Source organism: Equus caballus, chromosome 27 (genome assembly GCF_041296265.1).
Source record: "Equus caballus isolate H_3958 breed thoroughbred chromosome 27, TB-T2T, whole genome shotgun sequence".
In the NCBI taxonomy this organism is placed as follows: domain Eukaryota; kingdom Metazoa; phylum Chordata; class Mammalia; order Perissodactyla; family Equidae; genus Equus; species Equus caballus.
Genome location: NC_091710.1, coordinates 17332118 through 17354126, shown reverse-complemented (window position 1 = coordinate 17354126; position 22009 = coordinate 17332118).

Genomic DNA, 22009 nt, shown 5'->3' with positions numbered 1-22009 from the left:
TGTTTAAGTGAATGAATGATTGAATGGATGGATGGATAGGTGTTTGGATGGATGGATGACCAGGTGAATAAATGAATGAATGAATGATGATTGTCAAATTTCTTGTTTGATGCCATATAGATCTGACTGCTCTTCTCCTGAAATGTTGATTTTTAAACCAGTTCTTTTGAGTCATTTCAAACATATCTGGGTCAAAGGCTATTGAGCAATTGCAAGCCGAAGGAGGATAAAGGTCCAGGTTTGACACCTGCGAGCTGCATTCCTGAGCCCGGTAGGTAGGAGAGTGTGGACTTCAGAGTCTAACGTACTTGCTCAGCATGATGCATTGATCATCTGGCCTTCAGTTCCTTTGTCTGCAAATAAGTGCAGTAGTAAGCACCCCCTCCTGGAGCTGTCCTGAGGATTAAGTAAAATAATGTATGTGATGCCTCTTGACACAAGCCCAACTTGGGGAAAGGCCCTCCGTGATGCCAGCTTTGATCACTCTTCCCATTATTATTGAAAACGCAGCCCGTGGATCCACTCCTCTGCCCCCACCCTGCTGAGCGCTCCTTGTCCTGAGCAGCACGTGGAGTCCCTGCACAAGCTGTTTCTGTTGGAAGCAGGGATTCTATCCAGGGGCATCCCGCTGAATCTTCTAATTAATCCCTCCCCCTGTAAAGGTTGAACCCCACCTGCTGCTAGGGCCTAGGCCTCCCAGCATCCTTTGGTGCTGGGTAGAACTGGAAGCAGAGAGGGGATTTAGATTAAGGGCTGCAGTCAGCAGTGGGTGTTCCTAGATCAGGCCTGAAGCAATGAATATGCAGCAGACCAGCTTGGAGCCACTGCTGATCTTTCCAAGGGATGCTGACTGTGGTTCCTGTCTCTGCCCATCCAATTTAGTATCCGCGGTGCTGCCTAGAAACTGGATCCTGGTTGTGAATTGCTGTTACTACCTGGGTGATATTGGGCTAGTCACTTAACCTCTCTGAGTTTTGGTTTCCTTACCTATGAAATGGGGATACTAATACATTCCTAACTGTGTCAGCATGTACATGCAAGGCAATAAGTCACTAGCACACTAATCATAGGAGCTGTCATGTGGTACCACATACCCAAATGGCAGCTTAGAGAAATTCCAACCTCCCTAGTGAGGCTCATGGGCCTTTACCGTGTGTGCCCTACTTCACATTCTAGTCTTCAGGGTGCAGGCATCGGTACTTCAGCCCTGGAGGTGGCGATGGGCAGCCCAAAACTAAACTCCAGTTGTCGAACCATTTGCCGCTCAGTAAAAAAAGCAATGCACTGCCCTATTCTTTAGCACCTTGGTAAGTGGGAGGGAAAACCAGGCCTCCTGATGCCTGTTTTGTCCAGATCCTCCTCTAGATCCCAGTCCAGGGGTTGGTGCTCTATGGACTGTGAGTCAAATCGCTTGCTGCCTGATTCTGTGTAGCCCACGAGCTAAGCATGGGTTTTACATTTCTGAGAGTTTGGAAAAAATCAAAAGAAGAATAATATTTTGTGATACATGAAATTCCTATGACATTCTCACTTCAGTGTCCATAAATAAAGTTTTCTTAGAGCACCTCCATGCCCATTTGTTCACATATTGTCTGCTAGGTGCTACATTTGGCTACAACGGCAGAGTTGAATGGTTGTGACAGAGATGACGTGGGCCATAAAGCTGAAAATATGTACTCTCTAATCCTGTAGAGAAGAAGTTTTCTGAGCTCTGTCCTGGGGAAGCTATTCGGTATAAGAAATGGTCCTTACCTTGGGGAGCTCATGGTCCAGGGTAGCAGAGGAAGAAATTTTCCTCTACCCTTCTAGGTTCTTCTGGCCAGTCTAAGAATTAAATTGACATGAGACAGATTAATAAGAGAAAATCAGATAAAGTTTGATAACGTGTATACATGGGAGAAACCCAGGAAAAATGAGTAACTCTCCAAAATGGCAGAAGCCACCACCTTAAATACCATCTTCAGCTAAAGACAAAAGACGATGTTGAGAGTAGTGGTTTGGAACTTCAAAGGGGAGAGGAAGGCAATTCACATGGAGATGGAAAAGAGAATGTTTGGTAAAGAAATGTTTGTCATGCCATGCAGAGACAATGGGACATGGGGAGGACTCTGATCAAATGGGCCTTGCTGGGTTCCTCCCTGTCTACCACACCTAGTTCATATCATACTATAGTTCTCTATGGGAGAGCTCTTTCCTAGAACAGGCCTTCCATCGTAGATTCTTTTAGACAGTTAGGGGAAGAGTTTCTTCCTGAGTCTTTTGTTCTTAAAAATAATCAAGCCAAAGAGACACATTTTGAGATGGCAAATTCCGCACCCTGCAAGCTCAAAAACAGTGACTGTTCAGCTGACTTCTTCCAGGAGAGGAATGGATGAGTTAGGAGGCTGTGCCTTCTGTGATATTGGGCATTTTTAGATGATGGCCATCATTCCATAAAGGGGAGTCAAGTGTTTGTTTGGCAGTTGGACAAGATGGTCTCCTAAAGCTAGTGTCACTCTTTTCTAGCTTTTTAACCTCTCTCGGTCTCAGTTTCTTCATTTTTAAAATGGAAATAATAATTGTGCTTCACTCAAGGGCTGTTATGAGGCTTACACTGCATAAACATGAAAGGCACTCAGCTTGGTGCCTGGAACATATTAAAAAAGAATTAAAATATACATTATTATCATTCATATTTTTTTTAATATTACTCTCAGTCTCTTACTGGCTGTATGACTGAGGGCAAGTTATTCCATCTATCAAAGCCTTGGTTTCTTCATCTTTAAAATGAAGCCAATAACGAAACGAACCTCATCGAGCCGTTGGGTAGCTTAAATGTCTTCATAGATAGCGCATTGCTGCATGCAGCCAGCATTCAGTGGATGCCTTCGTAAACCTCCGGCATTTCCCTGCAACACTGATATTCTGTGAGTTTGCAGTGTCCGTAGAACACTGAGGCTTTCACCTCTGGACCCCTCACTTGTCATTAGCCATGTGTCATCTTACATCCTTTTAATGCATCTGTCATGGCCCTTTATGAATCGCGTAAGCCCTTGGAGGGCTGGGGTCTGGTGTGGCACTTCTTATTTATCTAAAACTAAGGTGAAGGAAAAGCCAGCTTGAATGATTTTAATATACGAATTGTATTCTGGCATGGTTTGATGGAGCTAAGTCTCGGCTTTCCTCCCAGGATTGGAGAGACCAGGCAAGTTATGCTTAGACTGTTGGGGAGCAGGTGGGGAAGCAGGCACCAAGGTGTGATGGCTCAACAGGCTTTCAGGGAGGAGCATTGGGATTATGGTTCATCAGGAACCCAAACCCCTGCTCGTGGGTCCTTGCCTACTCCACAAGGCTCTGCCTGTCCATCCCCTGGATGCTAACAAGCTGGTTTATTGGAGGTGGGTTCCCTTTCTTCCTTAGTAATAGAATGCTTGTTCTTGCAGGGCATATCACCACTCATAAGAAGAACTACATCTCCCAGCTTCCTTTGTTACCCAATGAAGCCATGTAAATTCTGGCTAATGGCGTGTAAGCTGAGGTATTCAGTGGAACTCCCAAGAAATATTGTTTAAAGGGAAGAGCCTCACCCTTTTTCACCACTTGCACCTTCCTGGTGGCTGGAATGTGGGTGAGATGGGTGGAGCATGCGTGGCCAACTTAGACCATATGTTAGATTGGGTTTCCCCTGAAGAACAGACTCTGAAGCAGAGATTTGAGAGCAAGTTGTTTATTTGCCAAGTGATCCCAGGAAGCACTGGTAGGGAGAACAAGGGAGTGAGATAGGAAGGGAAGGAGGCTGGTATAGGGTGTGCTAATGAGCAAATTATGGTGGATTCACCCTGCTGGGGAACTCTGGGAAATTGTGTAGCATGTGCTCCAGAGGTGTTCTCCTCGAAAAGCCAAAGAGCTGAGGTATTTATGCACCAATGCCTGTCTGCCGTTGGGTGAGGGCTGCTCCTGGGGGCATCAGTTCCCTGGCACCACCAGGCTTCCATCTGTGGACCGAACACTGTGCCGGTGCTGAGAAAGGGGCGGAGAGTCTCAAGTGCTTATGGTCAGGAGCTGTTGGCATGTTTGGGACTGGCCAGTACGTAGGGGATGTTGAGGCACCAGCAACTTCTGCAGACCTAGAGTTTGAGCGGGGCAGAGCAAAAGGAAAGAAGGTGCCTTGGTCCCTGCTGACCATGGGGCCATCACACCAGGCCTGGTGGCTTCCCTTCAGACTCTTTATGTCAAAGAACAAAATCTCTTGTTTAAGCCATCGTTGGGCTTTCTGTCACTCACAACCAAATCTAATCCCAAATGATGCATCAAATAATAATAATAGTAATAATGATAATAAAGGTAGTTAGCACACACTGAACATATGGGACATTTCAGTCAGCCCACTCCTTTGTTAATTACCCTCCCCCCCACACACATGTACACCAAGGTAAGCTTTGTGACCCTTCTGACTTGTTCACTGCCTGGTACCTAGTAAGGTGTCTGATACATGGCAAGCTGTCAGAAAACATTTATTGAATGAATGAGCAAAGAAATAAAGTAAAAGCCAAGATTTAAACCCTGATCCATCTGTTCCCAGTTCCCCAGCTCTTAATCACTATGCCTTGGTGAAAGGTTTAGCAATCTTATTTTATAGATGATTGAAGGAATCCAGTATAATGCCAGGGAGCCCAAGTCTTGGCAAAGGCAGAAAGCTGGGATGGGATGAAGCAGTGAATGTGCTTGTGAAATAGTCATCATAAAAAGGTCAACATGAGGGGCCAGCACAGTGTCGCAGCGCTTAAGTGCACACGTTCCGCTTTGGCGGCCTGGGGTTCGCCGGTTTGGATCTCGGGTGCGGACCTACATACCACTTGTTAAGTCGTGCTGTGGCAGGCACCTCACATATAAAGTAGAGGAAGATGGGCACGGATGTGAGCTCAGGGCCTGTCTTCATCAGCAAAAAGAGGAGGATTGGTGGCGGATGTTAGCTCGGGCCTAATCGTCCTAAAAAGACAAAGTCAACGTGAGGGGCTGAGTCAGAGGCTTGTAGCAAGGGACAATAGCAGCTCCTCACCTGGAAACTCTGTAAAACCAAGGCTGAGCCAGAGATAGGTAGTCCACGTGGTGGGACTCGGAACAAGGCATTTCTGAAAAAGCTACTACATTCCTCCCTTGGTGCTCAAAGCTCCTCTTGCAGATCTGCTGAGCCTGGGACCAGACAACCTTGAGGTACCCTTGGCCCCTAGCACAGCGGTGTTTACCCTAAAATTGTTCAGACAGAGGCTAGTTGGCAAACTGGTCAGGGATGCTACAGAAGATTATGGCTCTGGGCTAGAAGACTAGATAAGACAGGCTCTGTACAGTGTCCTAGAGGTGTGATAAACCCCATCTGTAGCTTTATAGCCTTCAGAATGAGTTTCCAGTCTGCAATTGGCAAGCATCTTTTTTCTCTTAGTGCAAGTTTTCATTCACTGGTAGTTTGTCTCCAGGAAACCCATACAAGTCTGGAGTTTCAAGCATTTGCCTTTACTGTTAGCACTACAATGCGTTTCCCACTAGGCATCTTTACAATGGCTCTGTTAGTAGATGAGTATGCAAATTATATTTATCTCCTGTGTGGGCGTCACTCTGGTCTCTCTGCTCTATGAGTTTGACTAGGGGTTGCCTAGTGGTAGCTCTACCCCTAGGGCACTTCTAATGAGATAATGTCATTCATGTATTTATTCAACAAGCATTTATTGGAGTGGTTAGTATGTTTAGGCCTTGGAGAGTGGAAGATGATATCAATCTGAATAGGACATGCTACTGTAGCTTGCAGTGTTTGGGGAAAAATAGACTCAAGTATACGACAGTGTGCCATGTGCTTTTTTAAGGTGTTATACGGAGGAAGGAGTGACGAAGGTCACCTGGAGGAGTTAGAGAAGCAACAGCGTGTCCTATGTTCTGACAACACTAAACTTCCCAGCACTCTGCAGTACCTCCATGCCTTTGTGCTTCTGGATCCCTCTGCCTAGCCATCTTCCCTTCTTCCCTGTTCTTGGCAGAATCACGCCCGTATTTTAAGGCTGTGGCAGACCCGGGCTAAGGTGTGAGGCTTTGCTTCCCAAAAGTTGCTTGCCTTTCCTCCATGTTTATAGAATCCTGTTCAAGGAGAAATGGCAGCATTTCAGGGAGGTCAGGCCCTGGTGATAAAGCTTGGTTGATCTAAGACAAGCGTGGTATCCGCTTCCCTTTGGCTCATTAATTCATTCTATAATTCGTTCTGTAACTGTTTTATTATTAGTAGTAAAGTTTTCATTGCAAAAACATACTACCACTGGGTACCACCAGTGGTAACAGTACCACCAAAGGTGTTTAACCTGTGTCTCCCCCTGCCTTCCCCTGCAGTGTTGGTTTGTTGCCTCATGGCCCTTTGATGGCTGCTTCAAGTCTGAGCATCACATTCACACACCCCCATGCTCATGGCATGAGAAAGAGGCAGGTCGTGCCCTGCTTCTCTTTCCTCCTAGAGTAAAACCCTTCCTAGACCCCAACTGTGAAGTCTCTTTGGCCAAAACTAGGAGAGCTGCCCCTCCTCAGCTAGGGAAAGGGAGAGGAGAGGAGGGAATGGTAAGGCTAGAATATGGAATACTCTGATGACCCGTGGACGCCTTCCAGAAGCAAGAGGATGGGGGGATTAGGTTTGTGTCTTTACAAAAAGAGGACATCTGGTTTAAGCGTGGGTTTGGTGTTGCATTGGGGTGAAACTGGAGGCAAGGAGGTTCTAGCAATATTTCAGTCGAGAGAAGATCAGAGTCCCTTTGGGGTTAGTAATGGTGAGGACGGGAGGAGGTTGGAGAATGTGGACTCTGGAATACTCTGTGGTCAGAGCTGGTCTCTGATTCCTCCTTTGGAGAGAAGCCCTCCTGAGTGTCAGTCACACAGCACATCATCAACTTGAGCGCCTTCCGCTGCATCCTCTCCAGTAAAGGCCAGGAAAGGAAAATGATTGCACTCGATTCGGAGCAGTGGGCACACCACTGCAGGGATCTGTTTAATTAAATTTTATCTTCAACTCTGTAGCCTATGAAAAATCCCAGAACCTTCCCCTGCTCTCTTAACACAAGCACTTTAAATCAAAAACAACCACATGAAGAAAAGAAGCTTGTCGTTTGGCTAAGTTTAGCATTTTCCGCCAGCCTGGGTGGTCTAAGTGGTTAAGATCCAACACTGTCACTGCCACAGCCCGGTTCGTTTCCTGGTCAGAGAACCACACCACTCATCTGTTGGTGGTTAGACTGCGGTGGCGTGTGTTGCTGGAATGCGGAAAGTTTGACCACTGGTGTATCAAACACCAGCAGGGTCACCCATGGTGGACAGATTTCAGTGGTGCTTCCAGACTAGACAGACTAGAAAGAATTTCCAAAAACATTGGCCAGGAAAACCCTATGAATAGCAGCAGAGCATAGTCTGATAGAGCGCCAGAAGGTGAGAGGATGCCGCAAAAAGACCAGGGCAGGGTTCTGCTCTGCAGTCCACAGGGGCGGGAGGAGTCAGAAGCGACTCGACGGCACTGACAACAAAAGTCTTTTCTCGGAGCCTACTGTGAGATCTGCAATGTGGAGACAGACAGGGGGACTCCTTAGATTAGGAGGTCTCATTCCACGCGCAGCCAGGTAGCATGACCGCAGGCGTGTGGGCTGCAGGGCAGGCCAAGTGGAGCCCCCTCACAGTCACCATGCACCTCTTTCCACAAGGAGTCTTTGCAGGCCTCCTGTGTGCCAGGCGCCGTTCTAGACTCTGGGTACTCCACAGGAACCAAGCCCTGGGGAGTCAATTTAGGGAGAGAGACAGATAATGAGACAGTAATAAATGTTCAGAATAATAACTACTCTGATGGGACAAATGCCATGGGAACTCTGGGCCACCTCTGCTGCATAACAAACCTCGTTGAAATTTAGTGGCTTAAAGGATAACAATCATATTTTTGTTTATGATTCTGCAATTTCAGCAGAATGCAGTTAGGCAGACTTTCTTTTGATCTGTGCAGCGTCCACAGCGCTGGCTCATCAGGGCTGGAGCATCTTCTTCTAAGATGCTTTCACTCACCAGGCTGGCAAACCCTTGCTGGCTTTCTGCTGGAGCCCAGCAGTGGCAGGGTGGCTCCTGCACGGGGCTTTGTCTCGTGGCTAGTGTTGGCTCCTCCCAGCCCTGCGGTGTCAGGGAAGTCAGACTTCTTGAAGGATGGCTGATTTCCTCCAAAGCACAAAAGCAGAAGCTACTGGGCCTTCTTAATGTCCGAGCTTAGCGGCCCCAGAATGTCACTCTACTATATTTTGTTGGTCGAAGCTGTCACAGGGCCAGCCCTGAGCCAAGGGACAGGTAAATTGACTCCATCTTTTGATGGGGGACTGACAAGATCACGTTGCTGAAGAGCCTCTGGAACAGGAGCTGTTGCTGCTGCCACCTTTGGCAATACAATCTACTCCAGGAACCCAGAGAAAGGGTACCTGTCTGGGGAGAGGGAGGCACGACCTAAAAGATAGGCATTATGAAGGACAGCAGAAAATCTACACCATCAGGATTCAACCCAACACCTGATGTGATCCTGTGGGATTCATGGTTACAGTTGTTTCTCAAGTACTACTTTGCTTCTAGATAAAATAAATGGGAGGGGGGTCATTCTCCGGTGGGTCCATGAGACCATTAGAATAAGCCCCCTGGTCTGCCTTGCCCTGGAGGAACTATGCCTGGAATTGTTTGGGTTTGGAGTCTGAAGGCTGGAGTTGCATGCCCACTTTGGCTACAAAGTTGCCCTGTGACTGTGGCCCCATGATGTGAGATATCAAAGCCTGGGCCTCCAGGTCTTATAACGGGGAGCATTCCAGTAATATTAGCAAAATGCCGAGTGGTCAGGAGTTGAAAATGAGATAATAAATGTTAAAAATCGGAGTGAGGTTTTATTAACTTGCCTTGCCCAGCCCAACACCCCTCCCCATGAGCTCCCGAAGGAAATATGAATGGAGAGAAGCCTGTCCAAGGAAACCTGGGAGACATCTGCCAACCGGGCTTAATCCCCAGACTCCTGCTGTGGATGTCGGAGAATCAAGCTGAAGCGCTTGGCCTGTTCTCTCCTCAGCTCCCGATGCCCCTTGCTGCAGTCCAAAAGAGACAAATTTTAACCCATAGAAGGACAAGAGAAAGCACTGGCCTCATAGCAGCCCCTGCGACAATTTACTGCATCTTCCATCTTCTGCATGGTTGGAAGAAAGAAGAGATCAAGATCCAGTCTCTTGAGCTCATCTGTTAGTATGTGCGCAGCCAGGACCCCCATTGCAAATGTGCCCCATAGGTGTCCCGGAGTCTGTCAGATGCACACTATTCCTTCTGTGTGGGAGCCGGGGGAGTGTTGAGTGGTGGTAAGAAGCAAGGGGAAGGATGAAGGCTTCTGCTCCCCAAGCTAGCCCTGATGTGGGCATGCTTACTATGTCTAGTGTGGTGTGACCTCCGCCTGCTCTGCTTTTCTGGTCATATTATTCCTTGTGTGCTTTCTCTCCGTGTGGTTTATTCTTTCATCGCTTTCCCAAAAGCAGTCACTGAACACGTATTTTACCCCATACTCTTTGAGAGACAATGAGCCTACAGAGATGAACATGATGTGTTTCTTGCCCTCCAGGAACAATAAAAATCAGAATTAATAATAACTACACAGAATATGTTTCTTACCCAGAGGAAGGGGCAATATGTCTGTGCCCACTGCTTTTTTCACTCCAGCTTACTCCAGTTCAAACCTAGGAATCCGAAGTATTATTTTACTGAATTATCAGAGCAACCTAACAACATAAATTTCTGTTATAAAGAAGGAGTAAGGGCCAGCCTGGTGGTGTAGCGGTTAAATTTGTGCACTCCACTTCAGCGGCCCGGGGTTCTCAGGTTCAGATCCCGGGCATGGTCCTACGCACTGCTCATCAAGCCATACTGTGGCAGGTGTCCCACATATAAAATAGAGGAAGATGGGCACAGATTTTAGCTCAGGTCCAATCTTCCTCAGCAAAAAGAGGAGGATTGGTGGCAGATGTTAGCTCAGGGCTTATCTTCCTCACCAACAAAAAAAAAAGAAGAAGAAGAAGAAGAAGGAGTAAATTGATACACAGAGAGGTTATGTGACTTGTTTCTGGTCACACAGTAAGTAAATGAAAGAGTTGGACAGAAAGATAGTTTTCCCTGACTTAATAAGTGCATGCCCTTAACTTTTTTGCTGTACCACCTTCTAGCTCCTAATTGTATATGTATATTTTCTCTGTAAACTGTGAAGAACAGGTATGCAAGGTATGATCATGTTGTTGACATTTAGAAAATAAAACTCATTAGGCTTTTAGACAACTTGCAAGATTTTTGGTTACTAATTCTCTCTGTAGCCAGGTGTGATTGTAGTATGTGATTAGAAAAAGAAGGGAATTGCAGACAAATAGTTCTTGAACACACTCAGTAGCGTCTTCGGTATAATTTCTGATGTGGGCAGCTCTCATATACATCCGGGGAGGACAAAAAGGAGTGAGTCCCCCAGTGGGGCTCACGTCAACTCTTGGAGCTGGTTCGAGATGAAATCCATCTTGGAAAATGTGAACAGAGCCACCAAAACTATGAACAAGGTGAGGGGAAAGAAAGGAAGAACAGATTCCCAAAGCCTGATGGACGTGGGCTCAGTCTCAGCCTTGCCACTCACTGGTTTTGCGACCTTGGACATGTTACTTATCCTCTTTTGCCTCAATGTTCTCATCTGTAAGGTGGGTATGACAACAGTCTCCACCTGTTTTTGTCAGGGTAATTAGTTCATGCTAGCTTCCATTAAAAAAACAAAACCAAATATCAGTGCCTAACAGCAATAAACATTTCTTGCTCATACAAACTGATGGAGGTCTCACATCTTCCCTGGATGTCTCTCCTTGAAGCAATAACTCAGGGATCCAGCCATGTCCATCATTTGGCTCCACTACTCTGGAATCCTTAATCTTGAAGTCCAGCCTTGAAAACATGGGGGCATCAAGATGGATACTTATCCATCTCAGCCTGGAGTGGCATGCATTGTTCTGCTCCATTCAGAACAAGATACATGGCCAACCAAGCTGAGGCAGGCTGGGAGATGTGGAGGTGTCACTGGTGAACGCTCAGAATCTCTCACACTGTCTCACAGAGTTGTTGTGATTAAATGAGTTAATACATACAGCATCATCACTTATGTGCTTAGTCCAGCGTCTAGCACTACTAAGTACTCAAAACCTGCTAAGAGTACTGCTATTACTTCTCTCTTCCTCCTCCCATCTGGGATGCAGAGGAAAGCATACTTATACCAAAACAGAGAGTAAGCCAGGGATAAGTTCCAGGGCAGCAGTAGCAAAAGGAATAAAAATCAAGTCCTGTCTAGAAAGCAATGATGGGCTTCTGAACCGATGCAAAATCACTTTCTTGATGTATGTCACTTTGGCATCACCCCTGGACCCCACATTGCAAGCAGGGAGATGCAGCAGCTTGAATCTTGAGTTTCCAGATTTCACTCATGAACCAGGACCGTTCCCCGTGCAAGGCTGAAGGTGTCTGCCGCTTCTCTGCCCAACTCCAGTTCTTCGTGCTCCTGATTGCTGAACATCCATGTCTGCCGCCATGATTTACCTTCTACTCTAGCTTCTAGCCTTTCCACCCCCTCCTTAACTAGTGTCTCAGATCGACTATCTAAACTCCTGCCCCTGTGTACAGTCTTGGCACATATGGCCCCACAATATTGGGAATATTCCCACTATAGTCTGAGAAAAAGAAACCTCAGCCAGTTATTGGTACAGTTGGACCTCAAACTTGCCCTCCAACTGCCCATCTCAAGCTGTTCTTGCTGCCTCTGCCCGACCTGTGAATTTCCCGTTCCTAGATGGACCAGATACCATCAGTGAGTTTGACACAACAGCGTGTATCCACAGGGATTCCGTCGGCGTTTTATTCTTGAAATCATCAAAGAACTTAGTGCTGTAATGCTGGAGGCAAACATCCTCCCGTTGTAGCTCTACATCCTTGTCCTTTGCAGACCTGAAGGTATTTTGGTTGAGTGAGGACAGCCTTTCTGGAGGTCAGCTAATCTCGCGTTGGGGGAGGAGGAGCTGGCGAGGTGATTTGGTGTTCTTTGTGGGCAGGATTTCATGAGTGCCCTTGAAAATGGACCATCTGATATAACAAAATTAAAGAGCATTAAAAAGAAATGTCCCCAATCCTCTCATCTTAAAAATGTATGCAGCATTGTGACAGATACTGTTTTAAGTGCCGGACATGTTTCAACTTACAAAACGCTCATGCAGCCATATGATCTCCCACTTTGCAGAAGAGGAAACTGAGGCATACTTATATACCTGCCCGAAGTCCCACAGCTAGAAATGGTGGAGTAGAGTTTTGATCCCAAGGAAGCTGGCTCGAGAGCTTGGACTTTTAATGCTCATGAGTCCTGCCGCTTACTAAGGGATAATTGTTCAGTACAACGCTTCTTGTACATTCCTTTTCCAGTTTCAGCCCAGAAGGAAATATTTCCCCATCAATTCAATCAGAGCATTCACATCACCTTGCTTCCTGTAGTTTTATGTAACATTAGCTTATAAACATTATTTCATCTTGCCAGTTTTCTTGATGATATGTTGTAACGATTACATGATGTTCATATATATCACTTAACCATTTATTCCTTTTATTTCATCTATTCCACAAATAGCTAATAAGTAGCTGCTATGTGCAAGGCAAAAGGCTAAGCACTAGGTGCATTACAATGAATCAGGCAGAATCTCTGTGCTGAAGACACTCAGGTTCACGGGGGACATTGTAACAGATAAAAGAAGGTGGGAGTTCAGCTCTAGAGATGCACATCGTTAAAAGAAGGTGGGAGTTCAGCTCTAGAGATGCACATTGTGTTCGGTGTATAAAGGAGCTGGGGAGCTGGAGGTGGAAGATCCCCATCAGCGTGTCTGGGAGGCTGGCCCCTTTTGAAGGAGGTGCAGCAGAGGTAGTGGATGTTGACTTCAGCATCCCGGATCCTTTGCCAGGCAAGTCCGCTCACGAAGCCATGAGCAGAGGGGCTCTGCTATCTCCAGGGCCAGAACTCCTGCCACACAGGGACGTCCCTAATCAGAACAAGTGAGGCAGTGTGGATTCCTGAGTTGGGATATTTCATGCCCAAGAAGTAAGTCATTGAGTCCACGGGCACATGCATTTCCTTCTGTGAATAGCTCTGACCCTTCCATCCATGAGCTCCATTGCTGTCTTCTGCAAAACTCTTCCTTGCTGAGTCCTTTCCTTTTATATCATGCCTGTTTCTTCAAATATCTTGTTAACCAAAATTTCCTTCTCACTCTCCATGTCATGCGTACCTACCTGTACTGGCTTGAAGCATTTATTCTTTACTCAAAATCATAATGAACAAGATATTTACTAGTATACTTGGTTGCAACATCATGTCTTTTTACATACAGAACTCTTTACAAGTACTTCCCTGTCTATATTATCAAATTTGACAGTGTGCCCCTGTTTTGGAAAATGGCAGCTAACATTTATGAGTGCCTCCCATGTGCCATGGCACTATTCTAAATGTAGTATGTGGGGCAACTCATTGAATCTTCGTAGTAATCCATTAAAATGGCAGGATTATACCTATTTTGCAGATGGAGAAACTGAGGCCTAAGGAGGTTCAGGGCCATCCTCCAGGTCACATGACTAGAACGTCATACAGCTGGGTATGTTGAACTCATTCAGTTCTGACGTCACTGCCTGCATGTTTCACCACCATGCTTATCTGCCTCTCACTGTGCAATAATGTTATAATTCTTCCCCATTAGAGGGCTGGTCAGACCAGCGTATTTCTCCAAAATAAGCCCGTGAAAGCATCCTCTGACTCCTGACAAGGCCCAGTGGAGCGGCTCTACCACTTGGAGCATCAAGCCTCTTCCTCCCTTGAAGACTGTGCCTCATGTTCCTACCCACAGGCTTGGACCTGGGGTGCTCCGTGTGTGGCCTGCCCCTGGATTCTTTGTCTCCACAGGTAGCATGAGCTCCTGCAGGTAGGCCAGCAGCTGGACAGGTTGGTTTTTGACTGGGGGGTGACCGGATGACGAGCATCTGAAAGTTGCAGTGAAATTACCCGTTGGCTAGAGGTGAGAATTCCATCACTGCCCTCCATTTCTGTTCTGGGAAGGTGGGTAGTCTGGTGGCAGGGAGACGATCTTGTAACACATGCCCGCCCAGTTCTACCTGAATGTGAGATGTACTGGGTGGCAGTGGAGAGGTGGATATACCTCGAACGTGTTGTGTAGAGCCCCCTGGAAGCAGCTCAGTAAAGGCTCCAGTTCTGAGGTGAAGTGTCTGGGCGGACACTGGAGGCTGAAGCTGCCCTTACCTAACTTTGGTGAGTATATTCAGAATGTTCCAGAGCAGTGGTCCCGGACCTGCAGCATCACCGTAGCCTGGGAGCTTTCTAGAACCACAACTTCTGGGCTCCTCCCCAGCCCTGCAGCTTCAGAAACTCTAGGGTTGGGCTCCAGAAATCTAAGCTCTAACAAGCTCTCCAGGTGATTCTGGTGCAGGCTCAAGTTTGAGAACCACTGGTCCAGAGCAAGAACTGGATTTTATAGTTCTTATTGTAAAATCAGAAATTCAAAATATTTTATTATTTCACTTATTACGGACTTATGATAGAAATCCTACAATGTGCTTTTAGGAAAATTAGGAATAGCAAAAGGAAAAGTTAACAAAATTGCCCACAAATCTTCTCTCTTAGCAGGAGAAAAGCATGATTAGGGTTTTGGTGTGTTTCTCTTTAGCCCGTTTCCTGCAAAAATCCTAATAAAGTTATCACTAGTTTGCCTTCATTTGGGTGAGTTAATGTGAGAATCACCTTCTGGATTCAGGCGAGAAGAGGGGAAAGATAAGGTTGAGACAGCTGGCTCAGTGGTGGAGTCGGGATCCCCGATGGGGATGGGGAGTGTGTGGCTCAAGGCCTCTGTGCCCGCCTTCATGGAGCCCTGGGGCCGGTGGGGCTTGTCGAGCTGCCCCAGAGGCTGCGGCTCTCGGCTACTCTAATCCACCTGTGAATACGGTGCCCCCTTTATCATTCTTGTTAGACGGGATCAGATTTATGTCAGCTCAGAAATCATTCCAATGATCAAAATATGTGGAGGGCTGTCAGAGGGAAGAGGGATTAATCTCTCTGATTACAGGAGAAGTGGAGGCCCTTTCAGGGAGGGAAGGAAGCGGGGTGGGTGCGGGATGGGGTACATCTTAACTTGGGGTCAGGAAGAGTCTCGAGATCAGAATTAAGTGAGATGGCAGGACTGCCTAATGAAGGGGAGGGCTCATGGCCTGAGACCTGCTCGTTCTGAGGATGAGTTGCACACAGGCAGCCTGCAAGGAAACGAAGCCTGCAGTGTGTCCTGCACGGCCAGCACAGTGCTGACGTTTAACGTCCAGACATTCCACTGCAGATCAGGGTATCTGGTGTCTCTGCAAAACAAGGCGCTCTGGAAACACAGCAGCCATCTTCCCACAAGGCAGCAAGCAGGGGGAGATGAGCAGTGGCTGCCCCCTCAGATGAGGCATGAGCCCCCCAATTTGCCCCTTTCCCTCATCACCCCCTCTGCTCCATACACTCTTGTTTCCCTGAGTTTGAGTGACAGCTGTCAGTTAGTATTTCATTCGTGGTTTTGTTTTCTGACACACCGCCTCCTTGCTGTATTCATGTCAATGATAAGTAGTATAATGTAGTATTTAAGAGTGCAGATTCTAGATCTCAATTGCTTGGGTTTAGATCCTGCTCCTGTCTCTCACTGGCTGTGTGACTTTGGGCTAGTTATTTAACCCGTGTGTGCGTTGTATTTCCTCAACTTTAAAATTCATAAGACAAGGTTGCTATGAGGAATTAATAGGTTAATCCAGGTGGGATACATAGAATAGTGTCTGGTGGTTAGTCACTATCCAACTAAAGCTCTACTTATTAGTGCTAGTGATCATAGTTACTACTGCTAGTCATCAGTTACGTTATATACCGGCCACATCCACATGTGAGTTACTACTGGTTTAGTGTTCCTTTAGAGCATCTCTCGTGCTTCCATACCATGGGCCCAAAGTCTTCGGAACACAGGGTTTGGGGCACTTTTCCGTCTGGAATAGATATTTGAGACAGGGAGGTTCTGGGCTCCTGGCCATATGGAGGCTTCTAGCTGAATTCATTCAGAAATAGTGCTATCCTCCTTGGCTGGTTGGGACCCTGGTGGGAGCCCTGCAGTCTACCTGTGCAGAGCTGGTGGGAGTGGCAGCATGGTCATGTGTGCATGCGTGTGTGTGTGTGTGTATGTGCGCAAAAGTGCTTTGCAGAGCAGTCAGTGGACAGTGCAGCAGTGGGGTAAAGAGTCTGTGCTCTAGAGCTGGGTGGCCTCATTTCATTCCAGCTCCTCTTTTCCTGGCTGTGACCTGGGGCAAGTCCCTTCGCCACTCTGAGGGTCAGCTTCGCCTCCATAAAATGAACACCGTGGTAACTCAGCAGCACAGGCCATTATTGAAGGAGGCAGTGTGCGTGTACCAGGCTGGCACACTGCAGACGCTGCAGTTTCGTGCCCTTTCCCTTCTATTTTCCTAAGGGAAATGAAGGGCTTGCCATAGCATGAGCTTGAACTTAAGCTTGCCATGTACTGAGAAGGAGCAGATGGTCCTCATTTCAGATCATCTGGGAGCCTGGGAAAACCAGCTGATTACTCAGTGTGAGCGCCAGCACGGTCACACGCTCTGAGTCCAGGCACCTGTCTTGAGCTCCTAGGAGCAGAGCTCCATCCCAGCCCCGACCCCAAGCAAATGTGCTGCCCCCAGAGCGTGGAGCAGTGCTGCAGTGGCAGTCCTGTGGACTGAACGCATAAATGGATGGCACTCTCACTGTCGGTGACAGACCGGGGGCCGGAGGCGGGACGACAATGACAGACGGACGGGGGACTCTCATCCTAAACATGGGCACCTTCCCTTCCCCAACCCGTTCATCCAGCAGGCATGAATGGCGGGACCAGCATAGGAATGGCCTTTGGAGTCTGAAATGACGGATTCGGATATCTGGCACTCTGTGTAACTCTGGGCAGACCCATGAGCAGTCTGAGCCTCAGTTTCCCCTTTGCAAAATGGAAATTGGACAGTCAAACTGTTGTGGCGATTAAACACAATTTGAGGACAAGGCCTGGAACATCATAATTGCTCAATTAATATTAGTTTCCTTTTCCCCTTCCTCTAATTGTTTTAAAGTGAAGGAAGTGTTTTGGCCTTTGAAAAAAATCACTTTATACATGAATTAGATATTAAAGAAGCTCATGGTTAAATACATCCATGTCATCATAAACTCACTTCATTCATCCATCCATTCGCTCATTTTTTTGTTTCATTTATTCACTCAATCATTCCTTTAATAGGGACGCCATTTATATGACACCCTTTCTACCAGCACCCTTTATACAACAAGCCCCTACGAGGCACTAGGGATGTGAAAATTAATAATACAAAATTCTTTGCTTGAGGACTTTACATTCTTTTGAGGGAGACGGAGAATAGTTACCTATGCCCTAACTTCATATGGTGAGATATGCAACTTGCCACTGTTGCATTATGGCATCTGTCCTTGCCTCATGCAATCTGTTCCCACTCCTTGTTCGCTCGCCTCCCACCCAGGCATTAGATGTGGACACCTTGCAGAGGCTACTTGTTGGTAAAATGCTCTGTCTGGGCTGATGGTACAGTTTGATGAGGTTAATAGTGAGATTGCCACTTCCCTTGGCTCCTTCAGGGGTGAACACCAGGCCCCTCCAGCGAGGGAAAGGAGAATACCATCCAACTGTTCATCCCTCCATTCTTATAGCATAGGGACTGAGATTGAAGATTCTGGAGCCAGACTGCCTTGGGTCAAATCCTGGCTCTGCTGCTTATGAGCTGCATGATTTGCATGAAATTGCTGAACCATTCTGGGCCTTGCTTTACTAATCTACAAAATGGGGTAGTAAGAGTACTTAAGTGGTTGTATTGGCTATCTATTGCTGTGTAACATATTACCCCAAAACTCAGTGGCTTGAAAAACATTTACCATCTCACAGTTTTCGTGGGTCAAGGGCTTAGGCACGGCCCATGTGGGTCCTCTGGCTCTGGGCCTCTCTCAAGGCTGCAGTCACGGGCTCAGCTGTGGCTGCATTGACTTGAAGGCTTGAGGTGGGTCAGGTTCCAAGCTCACTCAAGGCGGTGTTGTCAGGATACAGTTGCTTTCCGATGGTTGGGTCTGAGTTCCAGCTCTCAGTTACTCCCACGCTGTTGGCCAGGAGCTTCCCATGGTCCCTCGCCATATGGATCTCTGCGTAAGGCAGCTCGCAGCGTGTCAGTTTGATGATCAGAGAGAGCAAGGGAGAGGAAAAGAGAGAGTGCCAGCCAGCCGGAAGTCCTAGTCTTTTGTCACCTAACCTCAGAGGTGGCATCCTATCACTTTTGTGTATTCTGTTCATTAGAAGTAAGTCACCAGGTCCAGCCCACACTCAGGGGAGGGGATTAGACATGGTGTGACTGCCAGAAGGCGCGAGGGATCCACGGGAGCCTGTCGGGAACTGCCTCTCACAGTGGTTGTGAGGATTAAATGAGTTATGCGTGTGAAGCATTTTGAGGAGTGTCAGGGACATAGTTCACACTTAATAACTCTTAGCTTATTGTTATTACTGACATTATTATTTATGTCATTTTTTTCAACAAGTATTCATTGTTGCCTACTATATCAAAGTCCCCATCTTCATTGCTAGTGGAATTACTAGAGGTGTAACTAGGAGCACATGAATTATAAGTGGATCCTTCCTCAAAGAACACCCAGTGCCCTGGGGTATGGATGTTCATTTGAAAAACAAAGACCACAGAGTAGAAAATGAATGTCCTATAGTCAGGGGAGGGTAGGGAGGCGGAGCTGGAAGGCCCTGGATGTGCACAGGGATTAGCAATGGCTCAGTTTGCCTGGAAAGCAGGACACTTGAAGGTTGGAAAATTAGGTTAGTGCCAGATTGTGACAGCAGTGTGGAGTCCCTCTCCTGTGAAGTGAGAAGCCAGGAAGGACTTTTAAGCTGAGCAATGTCGTAGGATAGCTGTATGGCCTGGAGGGGAGGGGACAAGGTGGAAGGCTCTGGAGCTACCTATTAAAGTTCAGAAAAGAGGTTATCTTTCTTGGTCACAGCAATCCAATGGAAAGGAAATCCAGCGCGAGAAGCCAGTCTATTTCTCCTTCAATTCCCTTCTCCAAGTTGTGCCCGTAAGAGACCCCATTCTCTCCCGCCTAGTCTGAGTACTGCTTGGCTCCTGGAAAACAGTTGTAAGAACTCAGGGCTAATGTTAATGAGTCTGATGCCAGTGCCTTGTTCTGACCTTGGGCACATCATTTAACCCTTTGCACCTCAATTTCCTCATATGAAGATGGGACGATGTTGCTGACCTTGAATACTTGACAGTTACACACACACACACACACACACACACACAAATGCTACTATTTACTGAGTACTTCTTAAGAACTCAACAGTTTTGTGGGCTTTTATCATCCCCATTCTACAGGTGAGGAAACTGACACTCAGAAAGGTTCATTGAGTGACTTGCTAATAATTGGCAGAGCACGACCCCAGGCTATTTGGCTTCATAGCCCATGGCCTCAACAATCTGCTGGAGCGCCAGTGTCTGAATGCTTAATAAGTGGCCCTTCCTTCTCAGCAAACGAGCTCTCAGAGGCATGGAAAAGTCTGTCTTCCTGAGGATTACACATACAAGATGGCTTGCTCGTAGGGCAGGGGCCAGCTCAGACCTGCCTCAGCTCCTTGCCCAGCTCTGACCAGAGATGAGGCTCTTATCCATACTTGTTCCACGACTGAAGGAATTTGAAATTTATATATTCTCCATTTTTCTCCATAATCTGTCGGCCTCTCTTTTTGAGAAGTCACCTTTAAATCTCTCTGAGCTGTCTTTATCTAAATACCATTTTATCAGTCATCGAGCCATTAGTTGGTACTACTGTATCTGACTCTAGATCTGGTGAGACATCAGAGGGCCCTGTGTGGTCTCCAGGACCGTTTGTGCTCAAGCCATTTCTAACTGCCCTCTGTGGTGTCCCGGGTAGCATCACAGGGCATGGAGGCACGAAGCTGCCTGGCCACGTTCCAGGACCACATCCTGGGAAGGCCTCGGTGACAACATGAAAATGATGTTGAAATCGAGGCTCAGAAACTACATGATGCAAGTTCCTCCAGAGAGGTCCTTCAGTCTGGATTTCAGGATGGAAAATGTGTCCTGACTGAGAAGCCAGCAAAGGAAGGTGCTGGATTCTGAAAGCTCAGGTGGCAGAGAAACTCTCCCCTCTGAGGGTCCTTCAGTGACTCAGGACCATGTTCCAAGAACACAGCGTGGGATTTGTTGTCTGCAGGCGAGATATAAGAGTGGTTATCTGTGAGAGGGGGCATTACAAACAATTTCTATTTCCGTTGTGTATTTTTTTTATTTTCCAAATTTTCTATAATGAATGTGTTATTTTATATGCCTTAACAAAAAATTGTGATTAGAAAAATTGCCATTTAAAAAAATTGTAGAGGCTGACCTGGTGGTGTAGTGGTTACATTTGCATGCTCTGTTTCGGTGGCCCAGGGTTCACCAGTTTGGATCCTGGACGCAGACCTACATACCACTCACCAAGCTACGCTGAGGCAGCATCCCACATAGAAGAACTAGAAGGACCTCCAACTAGGATATACAACTATGTATCGGGGAGCTTTGGGGAGAAAGAAAAGAAAGAGGAAGATTGGCAACAGATGTTAGCTCAGGGCCAATCTTTCTCACCAAAAAGCAGAAAAAAATTTTTTTACATTTCTGGTCCTTAAATAACTTGTAATAGGAGATCACTGACATATTCAAAATTATAGAATCACATGAAATTACCATAATGATAATTTTAGACTTAATGTACCCAAACCAAATGCTTATTTATTTGTTCCTTTCTCTTCCCAAATGTCCTCCAACACTGGCTTCCCCATTTCAGTAAGGAGCTGCTCCCATTCACCCCGTTGCTCAGGTCAGAGGCCTGGAATCATCCATGACCTCTTCTCTCACCATGTGTATCCAGTAACACAGCAGTGAATCCTGTCTTCTCTGCTTTTGAAAAATATCCAGAAGACTTCTTTCCACTGTAACCACACTGGTCTGAGCCAGCATCATTTCTCCCCCAGAGTATTGTGGAGCCTTCTAATGGGTGATCTGCCCCGCCCCCAACTTATTCTTTGCATGGCGGGGAGAGAGACTTTCTAAATGTCCCTTCTCTGTCAGATCTCTCTATGGATTCTCATCTCACCCAGAATAAAACTCACACATTAAATAGCTTCAAAAACATGATTTTAAAAAATGGCTACGTGGGCTGAGTAGTACGATATAGGAAGATAATTTATTTACCTATGAGTGGACCCCCTGTATTTATTAATAGCATGCCATGATTCGCATAAACAGTGTCTTTCTTTACATCTCAGATCATTTATCGAAGATGGATTCTTAGAGGTAGAACTATTAAATAAAGGGAACTAAATAAAAGAAACTTGTCTGGTTTCATTAGGGAAGAAGTTGAATAATGCTGCCAGTTTAATTTCTGGAAAGTTTGTTCCAGTTTATATTTCCACCAAATGCGTATAAGGGTATCTGGAAAACCATACCCTCAGCAGCAGTGAATTTTACAGGTTTGTCCTGTATTCCAACGTCATCATTTAAAATCTTAACTTCATAATTTAAAATATTATATTTATTTGTTTTAGTTGCATTTATTTTATTACAAGTGGCTCATTTATCTTTTTTTTTTTTCTCCCAGTACATAGTTGTATATTCTTCGTTGTGGGTCCTTCTAGTTGTGGCATGTGGGATGCCGCCTCAGTGTGGTCTGATGAGCAGTGCCATGTCTGCGCCCAGGACTCGAACCAACGAAACACTGGGCTGCCTGCAGCGGAGTGCGCGAACTTAACTGCTCGGCCAC